The sequence below is a fragment of the Loxodonta africana genome, chromosome 11 (genome assembly GCF_030014295.1).
Source record: "Loxodonta africana isolate mLoxAfr1 chromosome 11, mLoxAfr1.hap2, whole genome shotgun sequence".
Classification (NCBI taxonomy): domain Eukaryota; kingdom Metazoa; phylum Chordata; class Mammalia; order Proboscidea; family Elephantidae; genus Loxodonta; species Loxodonta africana.
Genome location: NC_087352.1, coordinates 71081348 through 71097911, shown reverse-complemented (window position 1 = coordinate 71097911; position 16564 = coordinate 71081348). Strand labels below are relative to the sequence as shown.

General features: G+C 36.5%; 1 protein-coding gene across 2 annotated transcripts in view; it reads left to right on the top strand.

Annotated features, from left to right (window-relative positions):
• KIAA1328 (KIAA1328 ortholog) overlaps positions 1-16564 on the top strand; it is a 360311-nt gene that overhangs the window by 323555 nt on the left and 20192 nt on the right. The window lies entirely within an intron of this gene.

Genomic DNA, 16564 nt, shown 5'->3' with positions numbered 1-16564 from the left:
ATGGTGTCTTTACTTGGCTTTGGTATCATAGAATGACTTTGATAGTATTCCTTCCTTTTTTATGCTCTGAAATACTTTTAGTAGTAAAGGTGTTAAATCGCTGAAAGTTTGGTAGAATTTGCCAGTGAAGCCATCAGGTCCAGGACTTTTTTGTTGGAAATTTTGTTATTACTTCTTCAATTGCTTTTTTTGTTATGGGTTAATTTACTTTTTCTACCTCACTTTGTGTTACTTTAGGTAGGTAGTGTGTTTCTAGCAACTTGTCCATTTCCTCTAGGTTTTCAAATTTGTTGAAGTACAATTTTCTATGGTATTCTGTTTTGATCCTTTTTATTTTGGTTGGGTCTGTTGTGATATTGCCCATCTCATTTCTTGTTCGGGTTATTTGCTTCCTCTCCTGTTTTTCTTTTTTCATTTTGGCCAGTGGTTTATCAATTTTGTTGATCTTCTCAAAGAACCAACTTTTGGTCTTGTTGACTCTTTCAATTGTTTTTCTATTCTCTATTTCATTTATTTCTTCTCTAATCTTTATTATTTCCTTCCTTCTGGTACCCAAGGGCTTCTTTTGCTGCTCTCTTTCTAATTGTTGGAGCTGTAGAGTCAATGTTCTGATTTTAGCCGTCTCTTCTCTTTGGATATGTGCATTTATTCCTCTAAATTGACCTCTAAGCACTGCTTTTGCTGTGTCTCAAAGGTTCTGGTAAGAAGTGTTTTCATTCTCATTTGATTCTTTGAATTTCTTTATTCCATCCTTGATTTCTTCTATAACCAGTAGTTTTTGAGCAAGGTGTTCTTCAGTTTCCGTGTATTTGATATTTTTTGGAGGAAGCAAATTTAGACACAAGGAAAGGGGTGATTGTGGGGCAAGGAGGCCTGGTGGCACAGTGGTTAAGTATTCAGTTGCTAACCAAAAAGTCAGTGGTTCAAACCCAACACCCCCTCTGTGGAAGAAAGATGAGACAGTCTTCTTCCGTAAAGATTTACTGCCTTGGAAACCCTATGGGGCAGTTCTGCTCTGTTCTAGAGGGTCACTAGAGTTGAATCAACTTGATGGCAGTGGATATGGGGCAAAGATGAAGACTATGGTTTAAGGAAAGTTAAGCTTTAAATGCCTTGAGACATCTAAGTGGAGGAGTCAAATAAGTGATTGCATTTTGAAGCTTGGCTAAAGATATAAATTTAGGAATTGGGTAATAGATGTTATATAATGCCAAGATATCCTCAAAAGAAGGAGAAGGGTAAAACAGGAAAAGCAGAATGAAAACAGACCTCAGGCCTAAGCACTGTGGTATGCAGATATTTCGAAGTTGGCTAGAAGAGGAGAGCCTAGTGAACAAAATTGAGGAGTGGCCCAAGAAGCAGAAAGGAATTCAGGAAATTGTGGTATCATGGAAACCAAGAGAAGAAAGTGTTTCAAAGTGTCCACTGGATTTTCCAAAATGGATGTTATTCTGTTCCACATTTTTTTTTTTAATAGAAGCTAAATACCATCACTTCCCATACAGTAGTTCAATGGGTTAGCAGTAGTAAAGTTTCATTGTGATTTTTTGAGATTAGGACTGAAATTGAAATATTTCTGAATGAGAGAAACTACCCTCAACCACTATTTTTGAACACTGCATAGCTTCGGAAGTTAACTTTTGCTGCAGACTCGATAATGTTTCTTAACAAATTCAACCTTAAATTACCAGGTAAAACATTGCTTACGTACAAACTTGAGCTGTGATAATCATTTTGACAACAACTAACCTTGTTTGAATCACAAGTAATATCAAGCTATTTTATATACTTCCCATGCTTCAAACATTAAAACAAGAAGTGAAATCACCATTCTTTTACAAATTTTCAACAGATGTGTTTCCTGAGCTCAAACTGCAGTTCCAGGAATGTTTTTGAGACCTGGAAGCAGGTACAAAGGAATTTTCCAAATTTCAAAATCCATTTAACTGTGCAATTGAGAAGCTTCTACCTAACCATCAATTGGAAGTGATTAATCTGCAATGTAACGATATGCTACAAGGAAAATATCAAGAATATAATAGAATTCTTTAAATGCTTAATTAAAGTCATTTGCTTGTGGATTGATATTAGTACTTGACAGTACTTATCTGTATGGGAAGATATTTCAGAGATGAAATAGTTAAAATCTCATTTTAGATCAACATTAACTGATGAACATTTTCAATTTGGGTGGTAGGGAACAATAACTTTGAACCCAGTTAAGCGAAATCTTATCTCCCCAACCCCCCCCCAAAAACCCCACTCTTCTCACTAATAGACCAGTATTACCAGAAAATGTACTCAATTATTATTTTAAATTTTGAATTTTATCAATAAAAAAATTATGGAATTTGTTTTTTCATTGTTACATAAGTGTATCTTATCATGGAGCTTGCATTTTTCCTTACTAAGTGGTCCTTTACAGAAAAACTTTTCTAACACCTTCTCTAAACAGCAGAGCACAGACTCTGAAAAATGAACTACAGTATAGACCACTGCCCAGATCTCACACTGTCCACTGGGTGCAACATATGTAGGACTTACCCAAATATTGCTGCAAATGCATTAAAAGCTTAACTGACGTCATAACCACACTTCACAGAAAGCAGGTTAGAACTGTGCCTGCTAAAACAAAACAAAACGAAATCAGTGTTCTCCTTTGAATTTAAATAAAACCCAGAGTCTCATTGCATAATATTCAAAATGTCCAGGATACCATCTAAGATTACTCAGCGTGTGAAGAACCTTGAAAATCTCAACTCACAAAGGAAAAGACAATAAACAAATGCCAAAACAGGGATGGCACAGATGTTGGAATTATCAAACAACTTTAAAGCAACTGTTTTAAGCAGGCTTCATGAAGTAAGGGCAAATACTCTTGAACGGAATGGAAAGAGACAGAGTCTCAGCATAAAATTAGAACATACAAAGACAAGCCAAATGCATATTTTAGAACTTGAAAAGAATATATAATAACTGAAATAAAAACTGAATAGTCTCAGTAGCAGAATGGAGATGACAAAGGAAAAATTCCACGAATCTGTAGATAAATCGAAGCTCAGCAAACCCCAAGCAAAATAATCTCAAAGAAATGCTATCATAATCAAACTTCTGAAAACTAAAAACAAGAAAAAGTCCTACATGTTGTCAGCAAAAACTGACATATGTCACATAGGAGAACAATGATTCAAATAGCTATGAATTTCTCATCAAAAACTGAGGAAAACAAAAGAAAATGCAACAACATTTTTGAATTGCTGAGAGAAAAGAACTGTTAACCCAGAATTCTGTATCCATTGAAATATCTTTGAGGAATAAATTGAAATAAAAACATTTTCAGATGAAGGAAAACTAAGAGAATCTATTACCAGCAGGCCTCTAAAATGAATACTAAAAGAAGTATTCAGATAAAGGATTGGAAAAGGATAAACAATTGTCCCTATTCAAAGAGGAAATGATTGTCTACATAGAAAATCCCACAGGCTCTACAGAGAAGCACCTAGAACTAATGAGTTTAGCAGGGTTGCAGGCTACAAGGTCAACACACAAAGCTCAATAGTATTTTTATATACTAGCAAAGAACAATTTGGAAACTGAAATTAATAAAGCAGTACCATTTACAATACTTCCCAAAACTTGAAATAATTTAAGTATAAATTAATAAAACATGCACAACATCTGAATGAAATCAGAGAAGAGCTAAATAAATATATAAACACATACCACATTTGTGTATTGGAAGATGCAATATCGTTAATATGGCAGTTCTCCTGAAATTGATTTACAGATTTAATGCAATTCCAATACAAATAAACTTTTTATGGGAAGGAAGAAGTGCTAGAATAGGCAAAACAATTTTGAAAAAGAAAAACAAAGTTGGAGAATTGATACAGATGATTTTAAGATTTACTGTAATGCTTTAACCAAGACAATGTGATATTGACAAAGAATAGGTAGACATATAAATCAATAGAATAAAATAGTCCAGAAGCATATAGCAACAGAAATATGGCCAGTTAATTTTTTTACAGATGTTCAAAGTCAATTCAATGGAGAAAGGATAATCTTTTCAGCACATACGTTGCAAATAAAAAAAATAATAATAAATATTGGACATCAATAGGCCAGAAAATGAATTTTGGCATAAACTTCATAACTTACATAAAAATGAACTCCAAATAGATCACATATCTAAACGTGAGACGTAAGTTATAAAATTTTTTGGAGAAAATCTCTGTAACCTGGAGTTAGGCGAAGCATTCTTATTAATGACGTCAAAAGCACAATTCATGAAAGAAAAGCATTGATAAGTTGGACTTACCAAATTTAAATCATTTTATCAGAGAAAGGCACTGTTGTTAGGTGCCATCTAGTCAATTCTGACTCAGCGACCCTATGTACAACATAATGAAACACTGCCCAGTCCTGTGCCATCCTCACAATCATTGTTATGCTTGAGCCCGTTGTTACAGCCATTGTGTCAGTCTGTTTCATTGAGAGTCTTCCTCTTTTTCGCTGACCCTTTACTTTACCAAGAATGATATTCTTCTGCAAGGACTGTTCCCTCCTGACAACATATCCAGAGTATGTGAGACGTAATCTTGCCATCCTTGCATCAAGCAAGGACCCCTGGTGATGTGATGGTTAAGTGCTCAGCTGCTAACCAAACAATCAGAAGTTTGAACCCACCCGGCAGCTTTGCAGGAGAAAAGACCCGGTCATCTGCTTTCATAAAAATTACAGTCTAGAAAGCCCTACGGGGCAGTTCTACTTTGTCCTATGGGGTCACTATGAGTCAGAATCGACTCAATGATACACAACAAAAAAAGACAGGTTCCTCACTGGGAGAAAATATTTGCAAATCACATGTATAACAAAGGACTTCTATCCAGAATATATAAAGAACTCTCAAACTAGTATCAGATAGAAGTTTGGATGTGCACAAAGGAACAAATGTTATTAAACCCAGAAAGGTGGATTCTGTCCTGCACACTCAGACCTGCCAAAAATCTGGACACCAGCCTTTAAGATAGAGAAAGTAACTTTATTTGCAATGTGCAGAGCAAGGAGCCGGGAGGAAGTTCCTCAGATCAAATTCCACAAATGGCGGGGAAGCAGGGCTTTTAAGTAATTTGAGTAATAAGATGGCAGCCATGCAGGTGCACCAAGAGGGGAAATGTTCTTAAAAAAAAAAAAATACAGGGAGGGTGTGTTATGGGCAAATTGGGGGACCAAAAACAGGAGGTGATGCAGTCCTTGTTAGACCTCACGCTTCGGAATGAGGTCCAGGCAGTAATTTTTCTGCCGATTTGTTCTACTTGCTGCTGTGTCTTCTACTGGGGCCAGCTAGCGGTCACAGTTGGTCTTTTTTCGTATTCGGAGCAGGCCAAATCTGGTTTAGGCTGGTTTCAAAGCAACCTCTTCTGGTAAGCAACTTAGAGAAAATTATAACTGATGGCAATCTACTGATTTTCATGGAATCAGGTTACACAAAGAGCATCAGAAATGATAAATATATAAACATAAAAGACGTTTCTCTTATTGTAAAAAATAATTGACTATTTAAACCAAAATAATAACAGTGTATTGTGAAACTTATAGCATATGTAGAAGTTAAGTATATGATAACTATAGTGTGAAGGCTGGAGCCCTGGTGGTACAGTGGTTAAGAGTTCAGCGCTAATCAAAAGATCAGCAGTTGGAATCCACCAGCTGCTCCTTGGAAAGCCTATGGGGCAGTTCTACTCTGTCTTATAGGGTCTCTCTGAGTCAGAATGGACCCAATGGCAACCTTTTTTTTTTTTTTTTTGAAGTAGCATAAAGGCTATAAGGCTCTAGGAGGAGGAAAATGGAAGTATACTGTTTTAAGGTTCTTATACCATATATGACATGGGGTCACCATGACTCAGAATCAACTCGATGGCAACTGACAACAAGAAGAACAGTACCATACATGAAGTGGTATAATATTACTTAAAGGTAGACTGTGATAAATTAAAGATGGATATTATAAGCCATAAAAAAACACTTAAAAAATTTCATAACTAATAAGCTAACAAAGATGATAAAGTGTAATCAGAAAAAAACAAAACACTTGATTCAAAAGAACTCAGAAAAAAGGATGGGGAATAAAGAACAGAAGGGACAAATGAAAAATAAATATCAAGATGGTAGAAATAAACCCAACAATGGCAATAACCCCATTAAATGTAAATAATCTATACACTAATTGTCAGATTTGATTAAAAAATGAGACCTAGTAACTGTACCCTGCCTCCAAGAAACCCACTTGAAATATAAAGACACAAATAGGTTAAAAGTAAATGGTTGGAATTAGAAAAAAAAAAAAAAAGCACTATATAAATACTGACAAAAAGTAACCTGAAGTAGTTATATTAATATTACACAAAATAAGTTTCAGAATAAAAAATATTAACAGAGATAAAGAAGGTCATTCCATAATGATAAAAGGGCCAGTTTAATAAGAACATAAAGAGTTCTAAACATATATGTGCCTAATAGCATAGCTTCAAAATACATGAAGCAAAATCTGAAAGAATTACCAGGAGAAATAGGCAAATACACCCACTCCTCACTTATCGACATGGTTAGGTTCCAAAGACCAGGTCTTTATGCAAAAATCACCATTATGTGAAAACAGAGGATGACCACCTCAGATCACAAAATGGAGGATGATTACATCATTACATAAACTGCCAAATTACATCATTACATAACTGCCAAACCACTGAGAATCATGGCCCAACAACATTGACACATAACCATTGCAGCCAGCCTTACTCTTGCCTTGCACCTCAGCATTCGTTACTGCCAGACGTATGTTGTTAAAGTGCAAAATAGATACTAGATTTTTAGTATTGTCATAAATGCTAAATATTGGATAACAAGATATTCAATAAGTGAGTACTAGATGTATACAGTTCTAGTCAGAGATTTCTACACATCTCTCAATTATGATAAAATAAGTAAGTAATCAGTAAGGGCAGAAAACACTGGGACAACACTGTCAACAAACTTGACGTAATTGCCTATGGTTATAATCCCATTTAGGAATGGGTTGTCTTCAATATGTTAATGAGACAGGATTAATGCAGGGTGTGTCTTGAGTCAATCTCTTTTAGATATAAAAGAGGTTAAACAAGCATGTGAGGAAGCAGAGATGGGAGAAGGGAGATGCCAAGCCACGTGAAGATCATGCTAAAGCAAAAGCTCAAAGAGACAAGGACTTTCTCTAGAGCTGACAGAGAAAAAACCTTCCCCTAGAGCCGGCACCCTGAATTTGGACTTCTTAGCCTCCTAAGCTATGAGAAAATAAATTTCCATTTGTCAAAACCACCCATTTATGGTATTTCTGTTATAGCAGCACTAGATAACTAAGACAGAATTTAAATACCTAAAATGTGGAAGGGGTTTGGGAATTGGGTAATGGGTAGAGGCTGAAGAGTTTTAAGGTGCCTAATATTAATTTTTTTTTTTTTTTTAAGAGTAAAACCCTACATTGCCTTGAAGAGACTGTTGGTAGAATTATGACCATCAAAGGCAATTCTGGTGAGAGCTCAGAAGGAAGTGAGGAGAGCTATAGAGAAAGTCTCTGTCATCTTAGGGAATACATGTGGCATAGCAACAGAATGTTGCTAGAAATGTGGATGTTAAATGTGTTTTTCAGTGAGGCTTGGAAAGAAAATGATGATGAACAAGTGATTGGACAATGGAGGAAGGATGGTGCTTTTTGTGCAGTGGCAAAGAACTTGTCTGAATTATGTTCAGATGTTTGGTGAAAGGTAGAGCTTGTAAGTGATGAACTTGGATATGGCTAATGAGTTTTATAAGCAAGATCTTAAAAGGGCCATGTGGTTTCTTCTTGCCACTTACCGTAAAATGTGAGAGGAAAGAGATAGACTTAAAAATGAACTGTGCAAAATGAAAACAGAACTTAAATATTTGGAAAATCCTTTTGTACAAACCAGAATTTTCACCAAGGACATGTCTGTACAATGTTTTGTTAAAGAATTAAGCCTGTGACTTATGGATCTAACCAACTACCACAGCAGAAAACCCATCAGCTTAGACTAAAGAGGTCAGAGACAGGATGAAAGAAAACTGCTTCTTGGTATTCTACATGCAGGAAACAGACCATCCCCAGAGAAGAAAAGGACCATCCTGGAGCAGCTTGGAGACCAGCAAAACTGTTGGAAGGAACATAGGAAGCAGGGCCTTTTCAGTTTCAAAGGGTGGGACCACAGTCTCCTGGATCTCAAAGGATAGGGTCACAGCCTCCTAGATTTCAGAGGTGGATCTTCACCAACTTGGTTCTGGTGTATAGGGCTGCCATTGAGGTATGCTGGGGGATGGGGCCACCACTCAAACCTGAGGGGGCAGGACTGTCATGCACAAGGGGCAGAAGAACGGGGCCTGCCAGAGCTGAGGGTGTGAGGTCACCACTCAAATGACTAGGAGAATGGGGCCACCCAAAGCCAAGGGAGCACAGTTGCCATCCAAGTGGGCCTGGAAGGTGAAGCTGAAGCCCAAGGCTGAGGGGCGTTCACCCAGAATCTGGAGGGTGTGGCCAACACCCAGAATCTGGAGGGTGGGGCCATTGGCTAGATGTTCTCAGAGAAGAGGGGATTATTTTCAAGTCTTAAGAGCTAATGTAAATTGTTCTGCTGGGTTTGGGACTTGCTGGGTGCCCATTATATTGCCCTCCAATTTCTTCCATTTTTAATGGAAATTCTACCTTGTGCCTGTTTATACCATCCTACTTTGGAAACACATAACTTGTAATCTAGATTTCACACATTCACAGATGAGGATGAATTTTGCCCCAGGATGGAATACAGCTAAACTTTCACGCATATTTGATTTAGATGATTCAGAAGATGAAATTTTGAACTTGGAGTTGATTTAAGACTTTTGGGATGATGTGATGGGGTGAATGTGTTTTGCATACAGCAAGAAGATGAATTTTGGGGAGCCGAAGAGTAGAATGTTATGGCCTGAATTGTGTCCCCCCAAAATATGTGTTTGTAAATCCTAACCTCTATGCCTGTAGTTATCACCTGATTTGGGAATCGGTTGTCTTTATTATGTTAATTAGGCAAGATTAGTGTAGGGTGTGTCTTGAGTCAATCTCTTTTGAGATATAAAAACGATTAAACAAGGAAGGGAGGAAGCAGAGATGGGGGAAGAGATGCCAACCCACGTTAAGATTGCCCAGGAGCAGAAGCTCAAAGACACAAAGACCTTTCTCCAGAGCTGACAGAGAAAACCTTACCCTAGAGCCACACCCTAAATTTGTACTTCTAGGCTCCTAACTGTGGGAAAATAAATTTCTGTTTTATTTCTTAAATCCACACATTTATGGTATTTCTGTCATACCAGCACTAGATCATTAAGACAATAGGTTGTATGAAATTAAGTTAGAAGACAATAACAGAAACATATCTGGAAAATTTTAAACTATTTGGAAACAAAATGACATACCTCTGTATAACTCATGAGTCAAAGAAGAAATCAGTAGGAAATGAGAAAGTATTTTAAACTGAATAGAAGTGAAAACAACTTTTGAAAATATGTGGGATGCAGCTAAAGCAGTACTTACAGGAAAATATATGGCACTAAGTGTTTATATTAGAAAAGAAGAAAGGCCTCAAATCAGTGACCTCAACTTGCAATCTAAAAAAATTTTAGACGAATGAAACCTAAAGTAAGCAGAGGAAAGAAAAATAATAAATAATCAGAACAGAAATCAATAGGAAACAGAAAAACAGGTTTTAAAAATTTATCAAACTGAAAGGCGCTTCTTTAAGAAAATCAATAAAATTCATAAACTTCTATTTAGACTGACAAGGAAAAACAAGAGAAGACAAAAAATTACCAATATTAGGAATGAGGGAAGGGCCATCACTGTAGATCCTGCAGACATTAAAAAAGATAGTAAGGATATTGCGACGAATTTTGAATCAATAAATTCAACCACATGGTTGAAAAATAAACTAATTTCTTGAAAGACACAAATGACCAAGCTCACTCAAGAAAGAAGTACATAACCTAAATAGCCCTATATCTGTTAAAGAAGTTGATTTTAAATCAAAAACCTTCCCACAAAGAAACCTCCAGACAGATGGCTACCGCTAGCCTCATATTTAATGGTGAAAGACTGAATACTTTCTCCATAAGATCAGGAATTAGACAAGGATATTCATGCTCATCATTTCTATTCAACATTGAATGAGCTGTGCTAGTCAGTGCAAAATGGTAAGGAAAAGAAATTAAGGCCATCCAAACTGGAAAGAAGAAATAAAACATGCAAGATTACATGTTCGTCTGTGTTGAAAATCTTACAGAATCAAAAAAGAAAAACTACTAGAACTATTATCAAGGTTACAGGATCTGAAGAATGAAACAAAAACTTACTACTTTTGGGAGAACTATACCTTGTTTTTATGCAAATAAGTCATGGCTTCTACTTTTGTTTGCCAACCACTCCCTTCCCCCTGCCCCAGGTATTTTCCCAAGTGCCAGTATGTCTTTTTTATTTTTTGCCTGTTCCTGTAAAAAAAAAAAAAGTTAGCATAACACACTTAGAAAGATACCTCTTGGAGGGAGGGAGTAGTTGGCGAACAAATGTAGAAGGTACATGTTATTTGCATAAAAAATACAGTATCAAGAATCTGTACCAACATCCCAGTTAATTGGCCTAATAATGTGTTTAGCGCTTCTGTTCTGCCTCCTGTTTTGTTGCACAGTAGCTGAGATCTTAAAAGCTTGCAAATGACCATCCAAAGTACAATAAAAGGGGAAACGTATAGAACAGAATTTCAAATTTTCATGGAATCCAAACTTCCTGGAATGAGGGAGGATGGATGAACCCAAGAAACTATTACCGTGAGATAATCTTTACACCTTAAACCAAAAACATCCCCTGAAGTCTTCTTAAAACCAAACAACAATTTTTACCCTTTAGTCAGGATTCTTCATAGAATCGTTGATCAAAATGTTCAGTAATGGTAGCCGGGCACCATCCAGTTCTTCTGGTCTCATGGCAATTGTTCATGGAGGCAATTAGCCACATACTCCATTTCTTCCTGTTCCTGAGTCTCCTTCTTCCTCTGCTGTTCCAGGTGAATAGAGACTAATTGTTGTGCCTTGGATGACAGCTTGCAAGCTTTTAAGACCCCTGGCACTACCCAATGAACTAGGAAGTAGAACAGAAGCACTAAACATGTTATTAGGCCAATTAACTGGATGTCCCATGAAACTATGACCCTAAACCTCTAAACGAAGGAATCATATCCTGTGAAGTTTTTGGTTGTACATAAGCAGCCTCAGCGGCTACCTTTTTTTTGTTGTTGTTGTTATTGTTGTAAATATGTCTATCACACAACTTTTGCCAATTCAACTTTTTACAGGTATGCAACTTATTGACAGCATTTAAAACAATCAGCTGTGCAACCCTACCCTTACTCATTGAATTTTTTTCCATCACCAGGTACCAAAACTCAGTACTCTATAAACAATAACCCCCCTTTCCCTCTTCTTTCTGTCCCAAGTAACCACTAATAAACTTTAGTCTCTATACATTTGCCTTTTCTTGTCTTTTTCTATAAGTGAGGTCATACAATATTTGTCTTTTTGTGATTGATTTGTTTCACTCAGCATAATGTGTTCAAGCTCCAGCCACTGTGTGGCATGTACTTCATTTCTTCTACTGGCTGAGTAGTGTTCCATTATGTGTATGTACCACACTTTATTTATCCGTTCATCTGTTGATGGGCATTTAGGTTGTTTCCACCTTTTTGCTATTGTGAAGAGTGCTGCAGTGAACACTGGTATACAAGTCTCTGTTTGTATACCAGTTTCCAAGCCTTTTGGGTATATACCTTGGAGTGGAATTGCTGGGTCATGTGGTAGTTCTATTTTTAGCTTTTTGAGAAACCTCCACACTGTTTTCCCCAATAGCTGTAGCATTTTGCATTCCCACCAGCAATGGATAAGGGTTCCAATTTCCTTATCCTCACTAACATTTGTTATTTTCCGTTTTGTTTTTTAATCTTATCCATCCTGTTGGGAATTAAATGGTATCTCATTGTGGTTTTGATTTGCGTCTCTCTGATGACATTGAACATCTTTTCACATGTTTGTTGGTTATTTTAATGTCCTCTTTGGCGAAATGTCTGTTCAAGTCCTTTGCCCGTTCTACGATTGGGTTATTTATCTTTTTGTGGTTAAGTTGTTGAAGTTTTATATATATTTTGGTTATTAGATTCTTATCGGATATATGGTCTCTGAAGATATTCTCCCAGTCAGTAGCTTGTCTTTTCACTTTTTTGGTAAAATCTTGTGATGAACAAAAGTTTTTAATTTTTATGAGGTTCCATTTATTTATTTTGTCTTTTGCTGTTTCTGCTTATGTTATTATATTAGATAATCCACTGTTAAAAGCTAGGCCTGAAAGCATTGCCTCTGCTTGTTCTTCTAAGAATTTTATGGTTTTAGTTTGCACATTTAGGCCCTTAATCCATTTTGAATTTGTTTTTGTGTGGTATGAGGCATGGGTCTTGTTTCACTTTTATGCATGTAGAAATCTAATTTTCTTAACATCACTTATTGAAGAGACTCTTCCTACTTAGTCATGGTGTATGAATCTAACAGCATATTAAAAGAGTCATATACCATGACCGAGTAGGATTTATTCCAGGAATGCAGGGATAATTCAACATTAGAAAATCAATCAACATAATACACCACATCAATATAACAAAGAGCCACCCAGCCACCTCTATGGATGCAGAAAAAGCATTTGATAAAATCCAACACCATTTCTTGATGAAAACCCTAAAGAAAATTGGACTAGAACCTACCCAAACTGACTCAAGAGGAAATAGAAAGTGTCAACAGACACATGCCAAGTAAAGAGATCGAATCAGTGGTCAAAGCCTTCCTAACAAAAAAAGTCCTGGACCAGATGGCTTCACTGGAGAATTCTACCAAACATTTAGAGAAGAATTGATACCAATCCTGTGTCAACTCTTCCAAAAGACAGAGAGGGAAGGAATACTCCCTAATTAATTCTATGAAACAAATATAACCTTGATACTAAAACCAAAGACACAACAAGAAAACTACAGACCAATATCTCTTAAGAATATAGATGCAAAAATCTCACTGAAATATTCACTGTTTCCTCTTGAGTCAGTTTGAGTAGGTTGTGCGTTTCTAAGAATTTGTTCGTTTCATCTGAGTTATCCAGTTTGTTGCCTTACATTAGTTTATAATATTCTGTCATTATTCTCTTTATTTCTCTCAGGTCAGTTGTAATGCCCCCCCAACCCCTTATTTCTTATTTTGGTTATTCACATCTTTTCTCTTTTTTTTTTTTTGCCAGTCTAGCTAAAGGTTTGTCAACTTTATTGATCTTTTCAAAGAACCAACTTCTGGTTTTATTGATTATCTCTATTATTCTGCTTTTTATTTTATTTATTTCTTCTCTGATTCTTATTTCCTTTCTTCTAGGAGGTTTAGGCTTAGTTTGCTCTTCTCTTTCTAGTTCCTGGAGTTTTTGAGTTAGACATCTTCTTGTTATCCATTTATCCAAGTCTCTTAGACTCTTGCCTTTAGATAAGTCAGTGATAGCTAATACCTGATTGAGCTCAAACCACGAACTAGTTCTTATTCTCAGTTCTTGGGGTTATTTGTCCTCCACTTTTCTTCCAAGGTGGTACCTGTCCCTCTTTACTTTCTTGATGACTTGGAAATCTCTCCGTTTTAGTGGACTAAGGAACAAAATAGAGATCTCAGTAGACTCAATCAAGGGTCCCCAAAACTTTCTGTATACATCGTGAGCTTTGGGCAGAGAAGACAGTAATGATAGCTATTTGGGCCATATGTTTTAGTGGAGTAATTGTAGACATTTTAGGCAGACAGACCTAGGTTAAAATGACTTTAGGAAAAAAGTCACTTCTCTGGAATGGTTTCCTTTTCTAAAAAATGGGAAAGATCACATTTATTTCTACTGGACTATTGCAAAGATCAAATAGGAAAATGTGTTTCTAACCAAGAGTCAACTAAGAGATCTTAATTTTCTGCTGGAGACCAGAAGATAGATCTTCATTTTACTAGACTCCAAACCAATCCCCTTCACTTATACTTAGATTAGCGGGACCGTTGCAAATAGAAAAAGAGGAATAAGATAACTAAATTGTATTAAAGCATTTTTATTAAGATTCTTTAATAATTTTGAATAAAAGTATATTAAGGGAACTAAACCTTCTAGAGGAGTAGGTCAGATATTACATCCTCATTTGAAAATTGTTGATGACATCATTGACAGTCATGCCTACTGTGTGTATGTCATTGTAACATGTGTAGGGGACATAAAGATAAATAAGAGAAAATTATTTCCACACTTATTATCTAGTTGAATGAAACAGGCAGGTAGACAATTACAAAGGATATGATACAGGCTACAATAGAACTATGTTCATAATTCTCTGGGACTCAAAAAAGAGGTAATCCCTGCTTGTAAGCAGTTGGGAGAGGTCTTAATTGATATTTAAAGCGAATTTTGTAAGATGAGTGGAATTTTAGCAGAAGTCAAGTGAGGGAAGAGGTTGAGAGAACAACATAAGGAAAGCCACATAGGCATGGGAATGTATGTCACTTTTAGGAAACTATAGGTAGTTATATATGGCTAATGTGCAGTGTACTTTGGAGTGAAAGAAGATGGGATTGGAAGAGGTAGTCAGGATATCAGAACAGTATAAGCCATGCTAAGGAATTGGAGAGCCAGATTTTCTGCATCAGAGCAATATGATCAGATTTGCCATTTAAAGAGATTGCTGTAGTGACATTTTGATGGATGGGCTGGAGAAGAATGATGCTGGAGGCAGGGGAAACTGGCTTGACCTTTGTTGAAAAAAATTCAGGTGAGGAATTACTAAATTCTAAATTGTGTAATCTACAGTATGGATGGAGGAGAGATTAATTAGAAATTTAAGAGGTAAAATGATAGGACCTGGTAACTGGTCACATTAAAGGGATGGAAGAAAATAAAATGGTGTCTAGGTTTCTGACTGGAGTAACTGGAATTGTAGAGATAGCACTTGCCAAAATAGAGTGGTTGGGTACATGATATGATTTCAGTTTTTCACCTATTCGGGTTGAGATATCTCTAGGATATCTGAGTAGAAATGACCTAATGGTTTCTGGTTTCTTTTTGAAGTGGGGAGCAAGGCCATCTTAACCTGTGAGAAGTGGTGAGAAAGGGACTCATTTAGGGTAAATGATGAGAAAAGGAAATCAGGAGAGCAAAACAGTTGATTAGAGAAATGCACTAGCTTTGTTAGAAAACTTAAGGTTAGTAAATGAGTTTGTTTTGAATCTGCTCTTTGTCATTGTTTTGTTTGATTTATCTTCAGTAAGTTGACCAACTATAATTCACAGAAAAGCAGACATTTGGATTCATCCAGTGTTGTGGTTTTGTCAAATTTGGGGAGAGGAGACAAAAGAAGAAAATTTTTTAGAACATTGTTAAAAGAATGATTGGAATGATCATAAAATTCAAGTTGAATAAGGGTTAAAGGGTTGAGAAGAAAGTATACTGTCAATGGTCCCACTAGGGTAGATTTTGGCTCACCACTTCATTTTTGTTCACCACTTCATTCCCAGTTCTTACAACAATGCCTGTTTGAATTAATGGTCTGATGAGATCAAAGGGCATAGATAGTGGGAATGGTTGAAAAAAAACAAGCTTGAAAGGTAGGATATGGGGATCAGGGAGTAGTAGAATATTTGCATTACTGACCTCAGAAAAGAAGCAGTTTTAATTGATGACAAGTTCCAGGATATGACTATGGGAAAGACTTGCCAAGAAAGTCTTTGAAGTTGAGAGAAGATCAGAGAACTAAGAAGTCAGAGTGTAGATTGGGTGCCACTCATGTGATACTGATATTAGCAGAGATGATGGTAGGAGTTGAATTGGAGAGGAAGACTATGAACCAGGTGTTAACATCCTCAGTGACTGAGAAGGAGGAGGACAATATGTGATAGAGATGAAAGAGGTTGAGAGTGCTAGAGCAGATGACAGAATCCTCAGAGAAACGAGTTTAATGAGAGACTGGATAAATAATGGTCAAAAAGCAATAATGGGAGCAATGATGATTCTAATACTATCTCTTGACCTGAAATACATAGGGTATGTTGAGTATAAACAATTGCCATTGAGAAGGATATAGGGGAAGCATTGACCTCAGGGAAGAGCCAGGTTTCAGTTAACACGAGGAGATGAAGGGAGTACTCTTAGAAGAGTGCAGAATATAGCAGAGTATATCATGAAGCAGAAAACACCGGTGGCGTAGTGATTAAGTGCTACGGCTGCTAACCAAAAGGTCAGCAGTTCAAATGCACCAGGCGCTCCTTGGAAACTCTATGGGGCAGCTCTACTCTGTCCTGTAGTATTGCTATGAGTCATAACTAACTTGACGGCAACAAGTTTGTTTTTTTTTTTTTTTTTTTGGTTATCATGAAGCAAAACCTCCTGGGCTGG